The sequence below is a fragment of the Sinohyriopsis cumingii genome, chromosome 18 (assembly GCF_028554795.1).
Source record: "Sinohyriopsis cumingii isolate HCF-2022 chromosome 18, ASM2855479v2, whole genome shotgun sequence".
NCBI lineage: Eukaryota > Metazoa > Mollusca > Bivalvia > Unionida > Unionidae > Sinohyriopsis > Sinohyriopsis cumingii.
In genome coordinates this window covers 54,620,370-54,639,751 of record NC_142978.1, presented here as the reverse complement: position 1 = coordinate 54,639,751, position 19,382 = coordinate 54,620,370, and the positions used below count along the sequence as shown (strand labels likewise).

The window sequence follows — 19,382 nt, the reverse complement described above, 5'->3', positions numbered from 1 at the left end:
TGGGACTAAAAACATCTTCACATTGGCTTGGACAAGAAACATCTTTACTTTTGGATGGGACCAGAAATATCTTCATATTGGATGGGACTAGAAACATCTTCATACTGAATGGGACTAGAAACATCTTCATACTGGAGGAGATTTGAAAACATCTTCACATTGAATGGGACTAGAAAAATCTTGACATTGGATGGTACAAAAACATCTTCATACTGAATGGGACTAGAAACATCTTCATATTGGAAGGGATTTGGAAACATCTTCAGATTGGATGGGACTAGAAACATCTTGACATTGGCTGGGACAAGAAACATCTTTACTTTTGGATGGGACCAGAAATATCTTCATATTAGATGGGACTAGAAACATCTTCATTTTGGATGGGACTATAAATATCTTCAACGTGAATGAGACTAGAAATATCTTCAAACTGGACGGGACTAGAAACATCTTCTTATTGGATGGGAATATAAACATCTTCATATTAAATGGGACTAGAAACATCTTCATAATGAATGGGACCAGAAATAGTTTCATATTGGATGGGACTAGAAACATCTTCATACTGAATGAAACTAGAAATATCTTCATATTGGATGGGACTAGAAATATCTTCATATTGGATGGGATTAGAAACATGATAACATTGGAAAGGACTAGAAACATCTTCGTATTGGGAACATCTTCATATTGGATGGGACTAGAAAGATCTTTAAATTGGCTGGGTCGCGAAACATCTTCATACTGAATGGGACTATAAACATCTTCAAACTAAATAAAAATAATAAACTGGTTCCATAATTTTAAAAATATAAATATAGCACCCTTAGATTATAATTATCCAGCTCCTCTTTGTCATTAAAGAATGTTTGAAATATGCATGTACTGACGCATGATTCCTACTTATTAAGTGTGCTGCTCTTTGCGATATAAAAGTAGCTAAGTGAATTATCTATGATCGAAGAGAGAGAGAGAGAGAGAGAGAGAGAGAGAGAGAGAGCATAAGTAACTGCATATTTTATTAAGTTATTGTAACTGCATACATGTGTTTGGGGACAGTTTTGCTGTTTTAGGGTAGCCATGGGCTCTTTCATTTGATGATAATTACCAACGGGGGGAAAACGCTCCTGATCTTACTCGATAATTATACAATGCAGGATTGTACTGATTGAGGCATAATTTACAAATGTATACAAAAAGAAATGGCTCGGCCAATTCAGAATTTAAAGATCTAATTCCTCAGAATTTGCAATTATGAGTGTATCTCCAATCCAAAAGCTCATTATGTAAAAAAAAAAAACTTTTCTTTATTTATGTCGTATTTATGTGAAGTGAAAAACAAATGAGATTGCCAAAATAAATCTATAAAAACAATGTAACAAGACAATCCAGGTATTTATTTGCCTACATGTATGATCACTTTTGTTTTAGACTAATTCTTCTAACAATATTGTTTTTATGAATGCCGGTTTACATTAAATATTTTTTTCTCTAATATTTCTTTCGAAAAGTTATACAAAGGACTGTATATAGTTATTATTTATTTTTTTATATTTTTTTGCACAGGCAAATGAAGATGTTTATGGGTGTGGGTGGAGTTGAAAGTAACCTTAAAAACCTTAAATTTTTTTTTTAAACATATGTGAGGGGAAGGTCTTACCCTTCTTACAGAAAACACTAGACCATAACGATTTAAAGAACTACGCCCAGTTTCTAATCTCCCATCCATATAAAAAAATCTTAGAAAAGGTTGTTCTATCCCAGCTTGTATCTCATCTGAATTCAAACAGTCTTTTAAGCAATGTACAATCTGCATATCGCCCTTGCCACAGTACTGAAACTACTCTTCTAAAAGTAGTTAATGACATTCTCTCTGTGTTGGATAGCGGAAAGATTACAGTCTTCACCCTCCTTGATTTGTCTTCAGCATTTGACACAATAGACCAAGATATATTACTTCACCGTCTCCAGCATGTATTTGGCATTCATGATACAGCCTTACTGTGGTTCAAGTCCTACTTGGTCCACAGGACACAACATGTGTCTGCAAATTTTTTTTTTAAACATATGTGAGGGGAAGGTCTTACAATTCTTACAGAAAACAAAGACATTTGTAGAAGATACTTGCAAAAATTGATATTAATCTGTTTAACCTCTAAATTAACTTTATACCCAAATGTATCAACTAAGTTTGGTACTGTATTATAGCAGTAATAATACAAACAAATCGAGATGGTTACTGGTAGCGATAGCAACGTTAGTTATATTCAACATATTATAATGTTATAACTGCTACCAAAGGCAACTCCGGTGGCCTAGTGGTTAGAGCGTCCGCCTAAGATGCGAGATGTCGCTGGTTCAGACCCCGGCCGGCGGCATATACCCCATTACTAGACATCACTATAAACTGTCACACTGCAGGCATCGTAGCGATATGACTGAAAATTGTTAAAGCTACATTAAACCACTTAAATCACACACACACACACACACACACACACACACACACACACACACACACACACATGCGCGCGCTACCAAATGAATTTGATGTTTATAGGTGAAGTAACCTACAAATCAATCATCTTTTCTGTACTAAAAATGTCGCTTCATATATGAATGAATACGATTTTAAATAATAAAAAGATGTAGTTTCCAGTTTGATATCTGTAGAAATAAAGAATTTCATAATTGTATGGAAATGTTCTTTATGTTTAGATATAGAAAATATATTTCATATTGTTAGAATTTATTTTCTTATAAAATGAACTAAGTTCATATTTTTGTAGCGTATAGCTATGATACAGTTTATACTTTGCATGTGATGTCCTTGTTTCAATTCATTTGCCTCTTGCTATTGTATTGGAATTGGAGATTTAAAATGAAATTGAAGATATGAGATACTTGTCACAGACAACTAGTTAAATACATGCTGGTAATCGCATAATCATCCATGCTAAACATATATAAGAATTCTGTTTAATTTGAACATTTTACATAATTGTATATATATATATATATATATATATATATATATGTGTGTGTGTGTGTGTGTGTGTGTGTGTGTGTTTGTGTGTGTAAACTGCTACTGTAAACTGCAGATTAACAGTAAAAATAAATTTCATGGTGATGAGAGAATAAACAGAATCATCATCTCTGTAATGTTCTCTCTCTATATATCTCTCTCTCTCTCTTGAATAAAAACAGAGAAAGTGTGGTGCAATTATCTGCAATTTGCTCAGACCCTATGAAGTCTTTACTGTTACAAAAAGCAGAATTTGGACTGCACTCTAAAATTATAATCATACTCTAAATTGATAACATTGTAAATGAGAATATATAAACAAATTAGGACCTAAAACCGTGCTTGTAAGCGGCTACCCTATTTTCTCAACGTGAGGTAGCGGTAAATTACGCCCACAAAATGTCCTAATGAAAATGGAGTGGAAAGGGTCAGCGGAACTATAATATTGTGTAAATACATCAAATTGTATACAATTTGATACATTTAATTTGTTTCGTGCTCCATGCAGGCCACCTCTCTTCCAAATGTTAATACTCGGAGAAATCAGATGACTAATACGGTAATATAATTCGCATGGTATTTTAAATGAGACGCCCCAAACATTCCGTGAAGTGGTATAACCTCTTGTTGCTAAGGTCAGGGGAGTAGTCGTATTGTAAGAAATTGATGTGTCACTGCGCCATATGTTGTCATAATGAGGCATTATTTTATGCTGACTTCCATGATGCTAACTTGCAACGGGCTGGATGCTACATTATAATCGTGATTTTAGAAAGTGAAATCTGTGCAACTTGTAATAGCTGATATAGCTTTCGCCATATGACAAACTACAGAATTAATTCAGTAGTTGGCGAATTGCAAGATATAATGACGCAGAAGGAAAGTAGATCTAAACACTTTCGATCAGCCATTTTAGATTGCATTAACGAAGGATAGAAAATTATTGAATATAATTATGAATGTAGCACTTGCAAGCAGACATGGAAAATAATGCAGAAGGAAAGTAACACTTGCAAACTGCCACGTACATTTTGCATCAATAAAAAATTGAGAAAGTACCACTTGCAATCAGTAATTTACGATAAGGCAAAAAGGAAGATTAGAAAATACTCGCATAGAATTATGACGGTAATCCACCTCCATACACACAACCCAGGTGAACTGGTGCTGTTGCTGATACATTATGTCGTCATTTGTGTTCGAGAAACTGACACAGACTTGAACATTTAGTGTAAAAATATAATAATTCTTTGCATTATTCTTTATGTGTACTTGAGCTTCCTACTTGGAGCTTCCTACTTGGAATTAAATTGCGAATATTCGATCAGATACATAATCCTTTTTCCAGGTAAGATGACTCTATAACGCACTGTGATAATATAAACACGAGTGGTGCTTTTCTCGTAACTATCTGAAGTTTATTAGAAATGAGATAAGAATGTAAAATATCGAATCCAGTATATACTTTTTTCTGCCAGTACGTATGTGTAGCCATTTCAGCTTTTGTGACCAGGACGAAGAGCATGCAATTAATTCTGTTAACGTTATGATATTGGAGAATAATTTTTAAGCAGGTCAGGAAATTAATGAACCTTCCATACATGTCAATCTAAAACCAGTTGGACCCTTATGACTTTCAATGAAGAAACAAAGAGATACATGAGTACGCAACGGGTCGTTCTAGTTAGCATATCTCCATATAAAAAAATAACTCGAGCGTCCTTATCATTGTAACTGTTTACATAAAACGAATGACGCATTATATTGCTATCCTTGCTTGTGAACAGCATACACAACTGACAGCAAGTGTCACAATTACATGTATTCCCAGTTCTGTATATGTTATTATGAACTTCGGGCACAGGAGTTTATGTGAATAGGAACTAAAGTCGATAAAACTCTCTCTCTCTCTCTCTCTCTCTCTCTGTCTGTCTCTCTGTCTCTGTCTCTCTCTCTGTCACACACACACACACACACTCAGTTAAACATTTGTAAATCCAGCGCATATATATGGAGAGTTTCTATTCAGTATTTGATACAGTAAAAATGAAGAATTTAGACCTATTTGAAATAAACTTATTTTAAACCGACCAGGTCTTAAAAGTTCCACGGCACACAAAATATACTTTTACCTGTAATATCTATTTTTCTGATCCAACGTTGACCATAATAGTAATCAACATTATGATTCTGTAGCTTTCCAAATAACAGAACTTTTTAATGAAGTCAGACATGGTAAATGAAATAAGATATACGGGTAAATACTGCATTCAGCAATAGTGAACAAACTCTCTCTCTCTCTCTCTCTCTCTCTCTCTCTCTCTCACACACACACACACACACGGTCTGAAATTCTTTTTGTTTCAATTGAAAAAGATCACAACTTCGCAAACACAAATCAATTATTTTCCTAGTCTGGTCCAGTGTAACACTGTCTCTGTATATTTCCAGTCTGATCCAATGTAAGGATATTTCTCAAATGCATGGATTTCTGTTACATCTGGACATAGACGAATAATTCCTAAGCACATATTTTTATCTCGGTCGTACAACATTGGTAAATGTGTTATTTTTATTATAGCTATGATGTCATTAATGATTGAGCACGTTCTTTTTAATGTAGTACTAGCCATGTACAATACTCTCTCTTTCTCTCTCTCTCACACACACGCACACACACACACACACACACACACACACTACTGACACAACTTATTATATATAATACGATTGTCCCGTGATAGATTCGCGTACTAGTTATCATGAATTCAGCCTTGAATGTCTGGTGGCCTTACACACTCCGTAATGTTCAAGAAGTTTCTAGATATGATGAAGCGATGAAGCTCTTCAAGGAATATTTCTCTATTGAATGATCACTGTATGAAAATATATAACATGTCTCTATTGAATGATCACTGTATGAAAATATATAACATGTCTCTATTGAATGATCACTGTATGAAAATATATAACATGTCTCTATTGAATGATCACTGTATGAAAATATATAACATGTCTCTATTGTGTGGACACTGTAAGAAAACGTATAACATTAAAGTAAATATGACACTAGTTCGCAGGTATTCAGAATCATGTACTTTATTTGATACAAGCGTGTATATATGTACAACAGTCGGCAATATATCACAATCCCACGGTCTTCTTTCTGAGACATCCGAATTAACCTTAAAAAGATTTCATTTTAAAATACGAATAAATACAAGTTAAAACACGACAAAAAGAAAAAATAATTTTTGTGAGATCTACTGTTTTTGTTTTCTGTATTAGGTATCAGTGCTACTGTTCTTTGTCGATAAGGATATGGAGTTACAGTCATTATATTTAGATGAAATGGAGAGAGAAAGAGAGAGGAAAATAACAGCTTGCCCGCATACGGCAACGTCAATCAATAAATTATATTTTAACTAGTCAGTTCATTGTGTCTACGCAGCCAATCAGGTGTCTTTTTGTGTCAATGCAGCCAATCAGGTGTCTTTTCTTCTATGAGTTTGTAGTAAACTATTCATCAAAATGGCTTAAATACATTCTGAAATTAATATTCCGCCCCTTGAATCAGAGCAATTAATGGATGCGAAACTCTGAAATGTAACACAATAATTACATAATACTATATCATGTAAAAAGGATGTCATTACATCTCTGCAAGAAATAAAATATTAAAATAAACAGAAACAAACTTTGTCCATTTTTAGTGTAGCCAGTGTTATATTGGACATATGTTTGTATGTGTTTCCTTGCCTATAATTTTTTTTACAGTGCACTGCCTCCCGGACTGTGCAAAATGTGTAGTAGAATACGTTGGCAGAGGTCGCCTCGTGTAGCATGTATGTGTATATATAAGTAGGAAGATCAGTGGAGTGAATGAAAGAATAAAAGTGTTCACCATATTAGCACGTGCATCCCATATTAGGGCACATTACTAATTCTGGTTTAATTGCTACCTACCCTCCTTTATCAAATAAACCTATATTGACTAGAACGACGTAATTGGAGAAACAATGTTAAAGATCCAGCACCCATCTTGAGAATTATATATATATATATATATATATATATATATATATATATATATATATATATATATATATATAAACTTAAGAGCTCCACATATCAGATATACCATTAGAAATACCTTTGAAAACCACTGCGGTTCAAAACGAAGTTCCAAATCCAAATAACAAATGCTAGAATGGATGCCCAGCCGGGGTACCCAAATAAAAATGGAGTTATAATTTTAGAAATCGATAAAGAGAAGCTTAAGACGATGAAGAAGGAGTTTTTCCTACACGGATTTCTGATAAGACATTATATAGAGGGAACATATACCATAGACAATGCAGCAAATGTTGAAAAATAGGATATACACCCAGGACATGCTGAATAACACAACAACAGAAGACTACACACATCAGTGAGCTAAAAATCTACTCAAAACAGAATGGCAACCAACCGAGTAAACAACAACAAATTACAAAGACTGTCAAAAACGAACAAAAACAAAATGAACAAACTGGAAAACAGAAAATGGAGAAACACCAGCAGCGAAATGAAGTAAAACATTAAGTTCAGGAAACACAGGAGAAGCAACAGCAACAGCAACAAAAAAGGAACAACAACAATAAACAAACTCAGCAACATAATGACGAATCCGGCAATGTCAGCAAAGGTAAAGCACAATCAATAACATCATCAACGGAAAAACTACAAAGAAGAGAAACACGTACCTTATCGGACACAATCGACAATATGCAGCAAGCTTTTACAGAGAGGAGGATGAGGCAACATAAACCAAAAAAGCCAAAAGAAATATCCCAAAACAACAAAAAAGTGAAGCTATGGAGAACGAAAGTGAGACTTGGAGGATAATGGTTTACTATAAACTTGACTTCGATGAAGAACTGGAAAAGAAAGAATATGACTGTACCGATTCATCATACTTACTGGGAAAGAAAACTACCATAGAAAGATAAAAGATCCGTAAAGGACAGACTTTTACATTGAAAGAGAAGAGAGAGAGAGAGAGCAAAATTGTCATGCAAATGCAAAAAAAATCAGATAAATACAAAGACAGAGAAACAAAAAAAACATTTTAGGGAAAGTTATATTTCTTAAATATCCTATAGCTTATAACAATGCAGAACACAACGCCTCCAGGTACACATGCAATTAGGCAGGGGGCATCCCTGTAGTGTTTAGGAAAAACATATAAAGGGACCCACCACAAAAAAAGTAAAAGAGTCACGCAAATCGACAGGAGCGTCGCCAAGAAATGTGCATGCCTTGAGATGTGCACATAATAACGTGAATTAGCCCATCCGACACTGACTGCAAACACTATACCAGCATTCGAAATCGATCATGCGAACGCACTCGGTTGTGACCCTCCGAGACTGAAATGCCGGTAATAACCTCACACCAATTCTTTGTTAAAAAACACGTGCATTTTTGAGTTCTTACATTTTTGAGGATTAACTATTAGCTAGGGGCATCTTTGATCAGAATATAAAATCAACTATTACCAAAGGAAAACCTTATCGACCGTTTGTTATCACAATTTATCAAGCAACTAAAAACATTTTAAAATTTGCTATGATCTGTGTAACATTGACAGTCGCTATTAAGACAAACTGAGCGGTTACATGTTTTGTTTCTTCATTTCCATTTCCATGGTGGGAAATATTGATTTATGTTCTTTATTTACCAAAGCACGTGAGTCTTTTTAAATATATAAGTATTACTTTTATCCAATATGTCCATGAACTGACAACTTCTACGGATCGGTGAGGAAAAGGAACCTGTATTATTTCAACTTTTAAGCATGTGTATTTTGGAAAATTCCCCATGGTACGTTATAGAAATATACACATTTTGCAGTTATATGTGGTTATGGAAGAATGTGAATGAAACAGAATATGCAGTATAAAGTTTTGTTATGTTTATATATTGTACAGGAAGTGTCTACTTTTCATGATTATATACGCATTGGAGAGAGAGAGACAGAGATAGAGATAGAGAAAGATTGCATTTTACAGGTTTTTTTATTTAGATCTCGGTGAAAATTATTCCATGCTAATTGAAAGATTTGATGGTAGAAATTATCGACATAGATGCAAACCAACACATTGACATTTATTATTTTGTACCATTCGACGATAAATAGCTCAAATTTACCACACCTTTATTTGTGGCAGCTACATTTGCCCCCCTCCCTGTCTCGACTACAACACCGGACAAACTTACTATGCGTTACGTGGCATAGTCAACAGGCTAATCGCCTCAGGTGAGAACATAAGATGGGATTTTTTTAGTTTTTTTACAAATGAATATAACAACTGCTCCCGTGATTTACTCTTGTATGCCTTCTTTCTGCGTGATTAATTGTGTCTTAAGAATGCAGTTTATATTGTCTCTTTTTGATGTCTTGTTTATCATCCGATTAGGAAACATTTTTAATGACATGTTTACAGTTAGATTCATCGTTCTCTGGAATAGTAATTGATAGTTGTTCATGGTTGCACCGTAAAGCCTGAGCGAGAGAGAGACTTTGAAAACTTAAGTTTGAGTGTGTTGATATGTTTTTGCAAGGCAGACTGTTTTCTAGGTGTATGTGTGCTTTATTACAGAGGTGCTTGTGGGCATATATATATATATATATATATATATATATATATATATATATATATATATATATATATATATATATATAAGTGTATGAGAGGGGTGTATTTTTTAAAGGGTATTGCGTGTCTCGGCAGTGTCGTTCAACCAGACTATTGCGTGACTCAGAATGATCTGCAAGAAATTCATTCTAAATATCCTCCGTATTTTCTGTCAAGTCGAGAAAGAAACCTCGGATATAAATTGCCTCCATTGAGAACTATATTTGGAGGTACGTTTGTTCACAAGGCACAAAATGTCGGTGGAAGGAGACATGTCACAATCGGAACATTGCTAGCCTTTTCTGTAGCTACATGTTTAATGTACCCCGCCAGTGGTGAATCACCAAGAAAATGAAATTTACGTTTATTCATACAACTATATCTGAAGTTATTTCTCGACTTGACTTGAAAAGCCAAACAATTTATCAATTGTTATGGAACCGTGCGTGTGGTACTGATGGGTGTCGTTTTTCTTACGTTTCTGTCTTTCTTTTGTAAATAAACTATCTATAATCTAAAGTCCATAACATTTTTTTTCTGTACACGCGCTAAGTGTACAAAAACAACCATTTGATATGCTTTTTTGAGGCATACAAGGGGCAAGTCGTTCCCCTTTTATGTACTGAATACCTTGACGTTACAGTTTTTGCAGTTTTTGTGCTGATACTAAAACCTATAATTCCTATATATATTTTGTGTGGTTTGTCCAAAACATATTTTTGTCAAACGTTTGTATTGATGTCATTTAAGTCCTTTTTACGAACTCACTTTTCAACCAATCAATGACTTTCTCAGACTGTGGTCTCGTGTTGACCGTTACAGTGGTTTATCCAAACATTTACCATCTATTCGTATAGCCAAGACCTCGTGTAGCTAGGCGAAGGGTTCAGGCTGAGCGAGACTAGTGTTTTTGTATGTGTGAGGAAGACTTCTATTTGAAGATTGTGTTTAACTTTGTATTTTTGCACACGAGTTTGCATGCTTAAAGGAACAATAGTGCAGAGTGTATGTAGTTTTATGCATTGTAAAGATCATGAAACTTGTTTAATATGGCAACTTATAAGCTGAAATAATGCAGTAAATCCTAGGGTTTGCGAAGATTCGATCAATTAATTGTTAAATAAACGAGAAAAAAATGCATTTAAAGGAAAGACCGCTTTAGTTGAAATTATGGGTTATGAACTGCTACGGAAATCTCACATGACCACATAAAAGGCTACGTCATCTTCGTCTAGTGGGTGGGTTATGAGTCACGTGATTGTAATATAAATATCTATGGTAAACAAAAATGGCATATATGCACGAGGGAGTAAACACGCAAAGTTCGCCTGCCTCGGTCGTGTTCCGAAAAGAAACGTAATAATAGTTGTAAGAGAAACCGAATGGAATCTATCAAGAGTTCATCTTGGGGACTAATTTGTTCGATGGAGAGCATTGATGGAGGTGTTCAAACTGTCATTCGACACTGAAACGACGAAGTTGTTCTCCGACAGGTAGGCCAATGTCTATATTATGAAGCATTCTCCACTTGTCATATGTCTCTTTATTATTATTATGTGTTCGGCTGATCGATATTTCATTCAGTCATTGAGTTGTGTGAGGGGTGGAGATTGGGTATCTAACAGCGTGCACATTTCATTGTATACGTGTGGATCTGTCTACAGCCTACTGTCGAGATGCTAGTGTATGTTAAAAAGAGACTGAAAAGCATGTCACACTTTAATTGTATACGTGTGGATCTGTCTACAGCCTACTGTCGAGATGCTAGTGTCTTTTGAAAAGAGACTGTGAAAGGCATGTCACACTTTAATTGCTAATAATTATTACTTAGTATATATGCGCATGTGTTCCTGTGATAATAAAAACAGCTTTGGCATAAAACATATATTTGTTAATTATAAATTTCCATTGTCATTTCCAAAAACTTCACATTCCAAACAGATAAAAATTGGACATTACTCATCTACATAAAAAAATATTGCAATAACTTCTTTATCATTGGAAGTTCATAGAACTGGCTGTTTGGTACAAACGTGTGCATTCTGATTTATAACCTGTAACACTGTCATGCTGGTTGGATAAATAATGTTAAAAAAAAACTTATTTTAGTAAGATGCCCATTGCGGAGTTATTTTATATTGTGTTTGAACAAAGAAAACTTAAATATTTTTATATTAACATTTTGCACATTTACGAATTTATAGGCAAACCTTTCGTGTCTGTCCGCATTCACCGTTACGTGAGTAAATTTTGGGTTTTATTTTTACTGGAACCCCAAAAGGTTGCACACGACATTCAGTTTACACACGGCATACTTGCTATCCTGTTGGAATCAGGTCACACTTAGTACTTCCAGTTCAGTACCCACGAATGTAATTCTAGTCTATTTTTAGAACATTTTTTCCTCTCTCATTTTGGTGGTGATAGAAGAGTTGTATTTATGCCTTTTTTTTTGGTAGGGGTTTAAAGGTAATTGTTTATTCTTCAGAATATGAGCTCAGGGTGTGGTGTTCAGTGTGTATATCGGCGACGGTGCACAGTGGGTAATGAGACCTTGGTGATGATCCGAAGTGAAATCTGTGTTCTGCTTACATGCTGCTCTGTTGACAGTCCAGCCTCTCAAAACAATGCAGGTCAACCGTTAACAAGAACTTCACCGTTAAGTCATCTGTGTATGTATTTTAGATTAACATATGTTTGTATTGATTCTCACACAGTGGAAAGGTCAGTATTGAGAAACAAATGTAGAGAACATCGTGAAGTGGCAAATTTCTGGTGATCTAACAAGAATACATTAGCTGAGACCAGAGAACCATTAATTAGATTTATGGAGACAAGCGCGTATCATATCGCCATACTACCGTGTACGGTAATGTCCTTTAGAGGGAGAATTTTGTTCCTAATTAAGTATTTGTTTATACAGCAACCAGGCGGACTGTTAGGGACAAGGAAAACTTCATTTTTCATGGTAAATTGTCGCAATTGAGAAATCGCAGAATCTCTTTTACTCAAACTACCAGATCAAGCTGACCCTGACTTTGGCGCCTCTGGAAAAAGGCGGCAGAGATATCTGATTCTGATTGGTTATGTTACATAAGGGGCGTGTTTCCCATACAAAATTTTCTAGGTTTAAAAATTGCCACATCGGAAATTCTAATCAGTCTAAGCTTTTCTACGTGAGATAGGCTCCGGGGGATTTGCAAGAAATTCCTCGTAAAAAGAACCGTTGTCCAAAGGGGACTATTGTCGAAAGGAACCGACGAACTAATTTACCGATTAGAGGGAGGAACGTTGAAAGCAAAGGTAGTGTGACAATTCCATGTAATTTGTTGATGCCATATATAATGCTTTGCTGAGGTTATTTACTTGTATTTGGATGAATTTTTTTTTCTACATTCGTGTAATAATTTGCTTATGAAGCATAACTGTGTTGAGTTTATACATAGGAATGTCGTACATTAATCTTCTTTAGATAAGTTTGACGAATTGTTTGAATTTGTTGTCTTGTTTGCATAAGAATTATGTTCTAAGAATTTAATACATTACATTAGTTAATATGATTACGAGAATCAGTGTGAATTCACCGAATTTAGAAGATTTCACGTATGATTAAGAATAAGTGTGTATTGACTGAAATGATTTAGTAATTAATTGGTGTGATGTATCATATTTATTCGCTGTGTAAACTGAGGCTGGCTCAGAACCCCAGGCCTCTCGTATGTGTTAATGTGTAAGGCCAAGGCGTAACGAATTAGCCATTTGACTAACTAGGGTCATTATAGAACAGGTGGAGTCAATTGATAGCCTTAGCATCTGTTTAGCACTGATAATAAAATCTGATAACGAGGGAGAATAATGAAGAATTAACTGTTTCATAAATAACGGGAAATTTAGGTTGTCTCTATTTATATTTATTTAAAAGGGAGAAAATAGCTCCTGAGACGTATAATCATGAGACGTATAATCCTGAGATGTATTATTCTGGGACGTATGATGTGATGTTATTCTGAAACGTATACTGAGAAGTATAGAGAGAAGTGCAGTGAAACGTATGATCCTATGACGCAATCCTGCGACGTATTAATTTCTGAAACGTATTCTGAGAGTATCCTGAGACGGATGGTGGAAAGTATCATCCTGAGATCCTGAGATCCAAGCGTCTGAACAGCTACAGTGGCAGCAGAACAACTGAGGACGTACAAGACGTTGACTTCGAATGTTCACTCGATCCTATGATGAACTAAATATATCAGTAACAGATCGGCTATTTTATTTAAATCTATTTGCGTTTTCTTTGTATTTCGATGAAGGTTAAATTTCTAAAAGCAGATTATATTCCTGATGTAATGAACTTTCACAGTATTTTTATGTAATTGATTAAATTGTTTGTTTACATGTTCGGGGCGTTCGTGTTGGTTTGTTCTATATACTTGCTCAGATCTCTATCTATGTCACATATAAGTTTCACCACTTATATTTATGTTTACTCGAACCAGGTAATAACATCGAGGGCGGTCAACCCCTAGATAACGAAACCAAATTTGGCGGGACACCCACCAGGGACAATTCTCCCCCCATTACAAACATGTAGTAAAATTAATTGTGTTCTATTAACCAATCAGAGGTTCTTTACAATTGATAAGGGTGCTTGCTAAGGCTGTTTCGTGACTGTTCCGTGAACCGTTAGGTCGCTTGAAATGTGAGAAAATAAGAGAATTCTTTAAACGGGTAGACCATATACTTAACATAAAATTGCAGGGGTTGCGCTACAAGGCGAAGTAGGTGACTAAACAAAATTATTTTTTTCCCCATTCTTCTGGTAGGGAAGCGAAAAAGAGTTCGCCTTGCTATTTTTTTAGAAGTACAATGACAGTAGTTTATAACATTGGAGATGCTCCCTCGCTGTGGCCAGGAATTTCGGACACTGTTGTATTGAAGCTGAATGCGAAATGTACTGTTTTGCGAGTCGCGCTACCAGGCGAAGTGGGTGGCTATGTCGCCTTCTTGTGTTAAAAATTTATGTTAAGTATATTTGTTATTGAACCTGTAATGGCGGACATTGATGTGTATATGAAATACCACGTACGATTTTCTGTTTTCGTTAGTAATTGGGCAAAACGTTTACGGAGCATATATTATTCAATGACAACAAAGTCTAAATACTATGTCATAGCAGATTTAGCCTACATATTTAATCATGTAGATCAGAAACATGTGGAACAATGCTATGTTGTGAAATTCAAAAAATCGCTGTTAAGGTCAATGTTTTCTGACGTCATTCATTGTTTTGAAAATACAAAAAAAAGTGAAATAGATAACATCTAACCAATGCATGTAGTTGCTATCAATATGTAAGCGAACAATACAACCATAAATTTGCAGTCCTATCAGTGGATTGCTGTAACGAAAAGCGAGTGGTTGTATTAAGAAAATCACTTTTTCTAATAATAGAAGCACTCACACGGCGCATTACGTGTTCTTGGTTGTGTCGATTCGGTTGGAAAGAAGGGTCTAGTTTAGTCATCTATCGATTTGGTTGATTCAATGAGTTGTCTATGAATAGTTTCAGTAATGAAGTTATTACGAACAGTATGTTATGAAGTTATTTGAGCATTTGCCCCCATGTACATGTTACAGGCGTTGCTTCAAAGTAGTTCAGAAATCGTTTTGACTGAAATTATATACAAAACTTTCTGAAAATATAATAAAAAATAAAGATATTTTATAGCAATAGCATCATCAGAATAGTCTCAATTTACCAATAAAGTTTCCTTTGACATCAAGTGCTTGGTTCAGACGTAACCATAAGCAATTGGCATGCCACATAAAAGCCAAGAGGTACGTGAAGACTCAATATTATATATTGCAAATAAAAATAGTGCAACAAAATATGAATTTAGGACTAATAATACATGATAAACCCAATATACTAAATAATACATTGTAAACAAAAAAAATTTTTTTGATTACATTAAAATTGCCATTGGTGTCCAAATTTGTTAAGAAAGTTGGGAAATTAAGGGGCAATGATGAAACGGAATACAAAATTATACTAACCGATGTTGTGCAGCTACTTTCAGCACCAAACCTGCCAATCGTTGGCTCCCATATATTTCATGACTTTTAAATGGAGTAATAAAAGTTTGTTCGTCCGTCCTTGTTACACGTGTTAATTTGTACTTTAATACAACCTTAGGATCAATTTAATGGAAACGACGATGTATCTGTTATTGTTTTTTGTTAATTGTAATGGTCATTAACATCGCTACAAATATTTTTAAAACTTTTCACATGAGAATATTTGCAAATTCTTAATGTGATCTTTGAAGTTGTTTCTTGATGGATTATGCTGACGTGATAAATCGACACATTTTATAATTATCTTAACCATAAAGATGTTGCTGATGGTGACATTTTTATTCATTTTGTAGTTGCAATAGATTTATGCTGATTATAATCCATTTAGTAAAATAAATCATCTATTAATATCTAATTTGTCCGTCCTGTTACGTGAGTTACAAGTTAGTGACAGAAATGCTCCGACAAACAATATTTGCAAAGGGACACTGACAGTTATCTTCCAACTATTATTTTATAGAAGAAGGGATAATAGACCACTGATCCGTAATAAATTTGATACGAAATGAAATTTGGGGTATTTGTCCCACACGATGGCCGAAGAGCATATTTTTAACCATGTGCAGTATCTTCGTTGGTCCTTCAACTTAGTTGGAATCTATATTTTCTGTCATCTCTCTCTCTCTCTCACACACACACACACACACAAACACACACACACCTTGGAGTAATGGGACAAGCACTTTTCTTGCGCAAAAGGTAATTAACCTATCCATGTAAAAGTGTAGAACATAGTACATGTCTGATGTTGAACTGTTTAAAGGGTTTTCTAGATCTGATTGTAACAAAAACTATTCTCTATAGGCTATGTTTCACATCTCAATGCTTAGTATACGCTGGATGCTAAGATTCATTGTACATCTTTCAACTACTAGTACATTCATTTTAAAGTATTTACATGACAACAATTATAAAAGGATCTCTTGTCATGATAGGAAAGGATCTTATAGTGTTATCAGAGTATAAAGCAGGTTGTCATTGTTCTGTTATTCGTTATTGTTTTGGCTGCACTCAAAGGTAGTGTTATGCATGTCTGCAGTCAAAGGTAGTTTTATTTATGTCTGCAGTCCAAGGTAGTTTTATTTATGTCTGCACTCAAAGGTAGTGATATGCATGCCTGCAGTGAAGGGTAATTTTTATGTCTGCAGTCAAAGGTAGTTTTATTTATGTCTGCACTCAAAGGTAGTTTTATTTATGTCTGCAGTCAAAGGTAGATTTTTATGTCTGTAGTCAAAGGTAGGTTTATTAATGTCTGCAGTCAAAGGTAGTTTTATTTATGTCTGCAGTCAAAGGTAGTTTTATTTATGTCTGCACTCAAAGGTAGTTTTATTTATGTCTGCAGTCAAAGGTAGTTTTATTTATGTCTGCACTCAAAGGTAGTTTTATTTATGTCTGCAGTCAAAAGGTAGTTTTATTTATGTTTGCAGTCAAAGCTAGTTTTATTTATGTTTGCAGTCAAAGGTAGTGATATGCATGTCTGCAGTCAAAGCTAGTTTTATTTATGTTTGCAGTCAAAGGTAGTTTTATTTATATTTGCAGTCAAAGGTAGTTTTATTTATATTTGCAGTCAAAGGTAGTTTAGTTTATGTCTGCAGTCAAAGGTAGTTTTATTTATGTCTGCACTCAAAGGTAGTTTTATTTATGTCTGCAGTCAAAGGTAGTTTTATTTATGTTTGCAGTCAAAGGTAGTTTAATTTATGTTTGCAGTCAAAGGTAGTTTAATTTATGTTTGCAGTCAAAGGTAGTTTTATTTATGTTTGCAGTCAAAGGTAGTTTTATTTATGTCTGCAGTCAAAGGTAGTTTTATTTATTCTGCAGTCAAAGGTAGTTTAATTTATGTCTGCAGTCAAAGGTAGTTTTATTTATGTTTGCAGTCAAAGGTAGTTTTATTTATGTCTGCAGTCAAAGGTAGTTTTATTTATTCTGCAGTCAAAGGTAGTTTTATTTATGTTTGCAGTCAAAGGCAGTTTTATTTATGTCTGCAGTCAAAGGTAGTTTTATTTATGTTTGCAGTCAAAGGTAGTTTTATTTATTCTGCAGTCAAAGGTAGTTTTATTTATTCTGCAGTCAAAGGTAGTTTAATTTATGTCTGCAGTCAAAGGTAGTTTTATTTATGTTTGCAGTCAAAGGTAGTTTTATTTATGTCTGCAGTCAAAGGTAGTTTTATTTATTCTGCAGTCAAAGGTAGTTTTATTTATGTCTGCAGTCAAAGGTAGTTTTATTTATGTTTGCAGTCAAAGGTAGTTTTATTTATGTTTGCAGTCAAAGGTAGTTTTATTTATGTCTGCAGTCAAAGGTAGTTTTATTTATGTCTGCAGTCAAAGGTAGTTTTATTTATGTCTGCACTCAAAGGTAGTTTTATTTATTCTGCAGTCAAAGGTAGTTTAATTTATGTCTGCAGTCAAAGGTAATTTTATTTATGTCTGCACTCAAAGGTAGTTTTATTTATTCTGCAGTCAAAGGTAGTTTAATATATGTCTGCAGTCAAAGGTAGTTTTATTTATGTTTGCAGTCAAAGGTAGTTTTATTTATGTCTGCAGTCAAAGGTAGTTTAATTTATGTTTGCAGTCAAAGGTAGTTTTATTTATGTCTGCAGTCAAAGGTAGTTTTATTTATGTCCCTAGTCAAACGTAGTTTTATTTATGTCTGCAGTTAAAGGTAGTTTTATTTAGGTCCGTAGTCAAAGGTAGTTTTATTTATGTTTGTAGTCAAAGGTAGTTTTATTTATGTTTGCAGTCAAAGGTAGTTTTATTTATGTCTGCAGTCAAAGGTAGTTTTATTTATGTTTGCAGTCAAAGGTAGTCTTATTTATGTCTGCAGTCAAAGGTAGTTTTATTTATGTCTGCACTCAAAGGTAGTTTTATTTATGTCTGCAGTCAAAGGTAGTTTTATTTATGTTTGCAGTCAAAGGTAGTCTTATTTATGTTTGCAGTCAAAGGTAGTTTTATTTATGTTTGCAGTCAAAGGTAGTTTTATTTATGTTTGCAGTCAAAGGTAGTTTAATTTATGTTTGCAGTCAAAGGTAGTTTTATTTATGTTTGCAGTCAAAGGTAGTTTTATTTATGTCTGCAGTCAAAGGTAGTTTTATTTATGTTTGCAGTCAAAGGTAGTTTAATTTATGTCTGCAGTCAAAGGTAGTTTTATTTATGTTTGCAGTCAAAGGTAGTTTTATTTATGTCTGCAGTCAAAGGTAGTTTTATTTATTCTGCAGTCAAAGGTAGTTTTATTTATGTTTGCAGTCAAAGGTAGTTTTATTTATTCTGCAGTCAAAGGTAGTTTAATTTATGTCTGCAGTCAAAGGTAGTTTTATTTATGTTTGCAGTCAAAGGTAGTTTTATTTATGTCTGCAGTCAAAGGTAGTTTTATTTATTCTGTAGTCAAAGGTAGTTTTATTTATGTCTGCAGTCAAAGGTAGTTTTATTTATGTTTGCAGTCAAAGGTAGTTTTATTTATGTTTGCAGTCAAAGGTAGTTTTATTTATGTCTGCAGTCAAAGGTAGTTTTATTTATGTCTGCAGTCAAAGGTAGTTTTATTTATGT

General features: G+C 34.3%; 1 long non-coding RNA gene across 2 annotated transcripts; it reads left to right on the top strand.

The window, feature by feature from the left end:
• The first annotated feature begins 10,573 nt into the window (after positions 1-10,573).
• On the top strand, positions 10,574-14,104 carry LOC149776676 (uncharacterized). 2 transcript variants are annotated; one of them, XR_016416089.1, is made up of 3 exons: positions 10,574-11,198; positions 12,194-13,008; positions 13,628-14,104. It is a non-coding gene; the product is annotated as an uncharacterized LOC149776676 (long non-coding RNA). The 2 variants fall into 2 exon arrangements; XR_016416090.1 differs by having other exon boundaries at positions 10,574-11,499.
• The last annotated feature ends 5,278 nt before the right edge of the window (positions 14,105-19,382 follow it).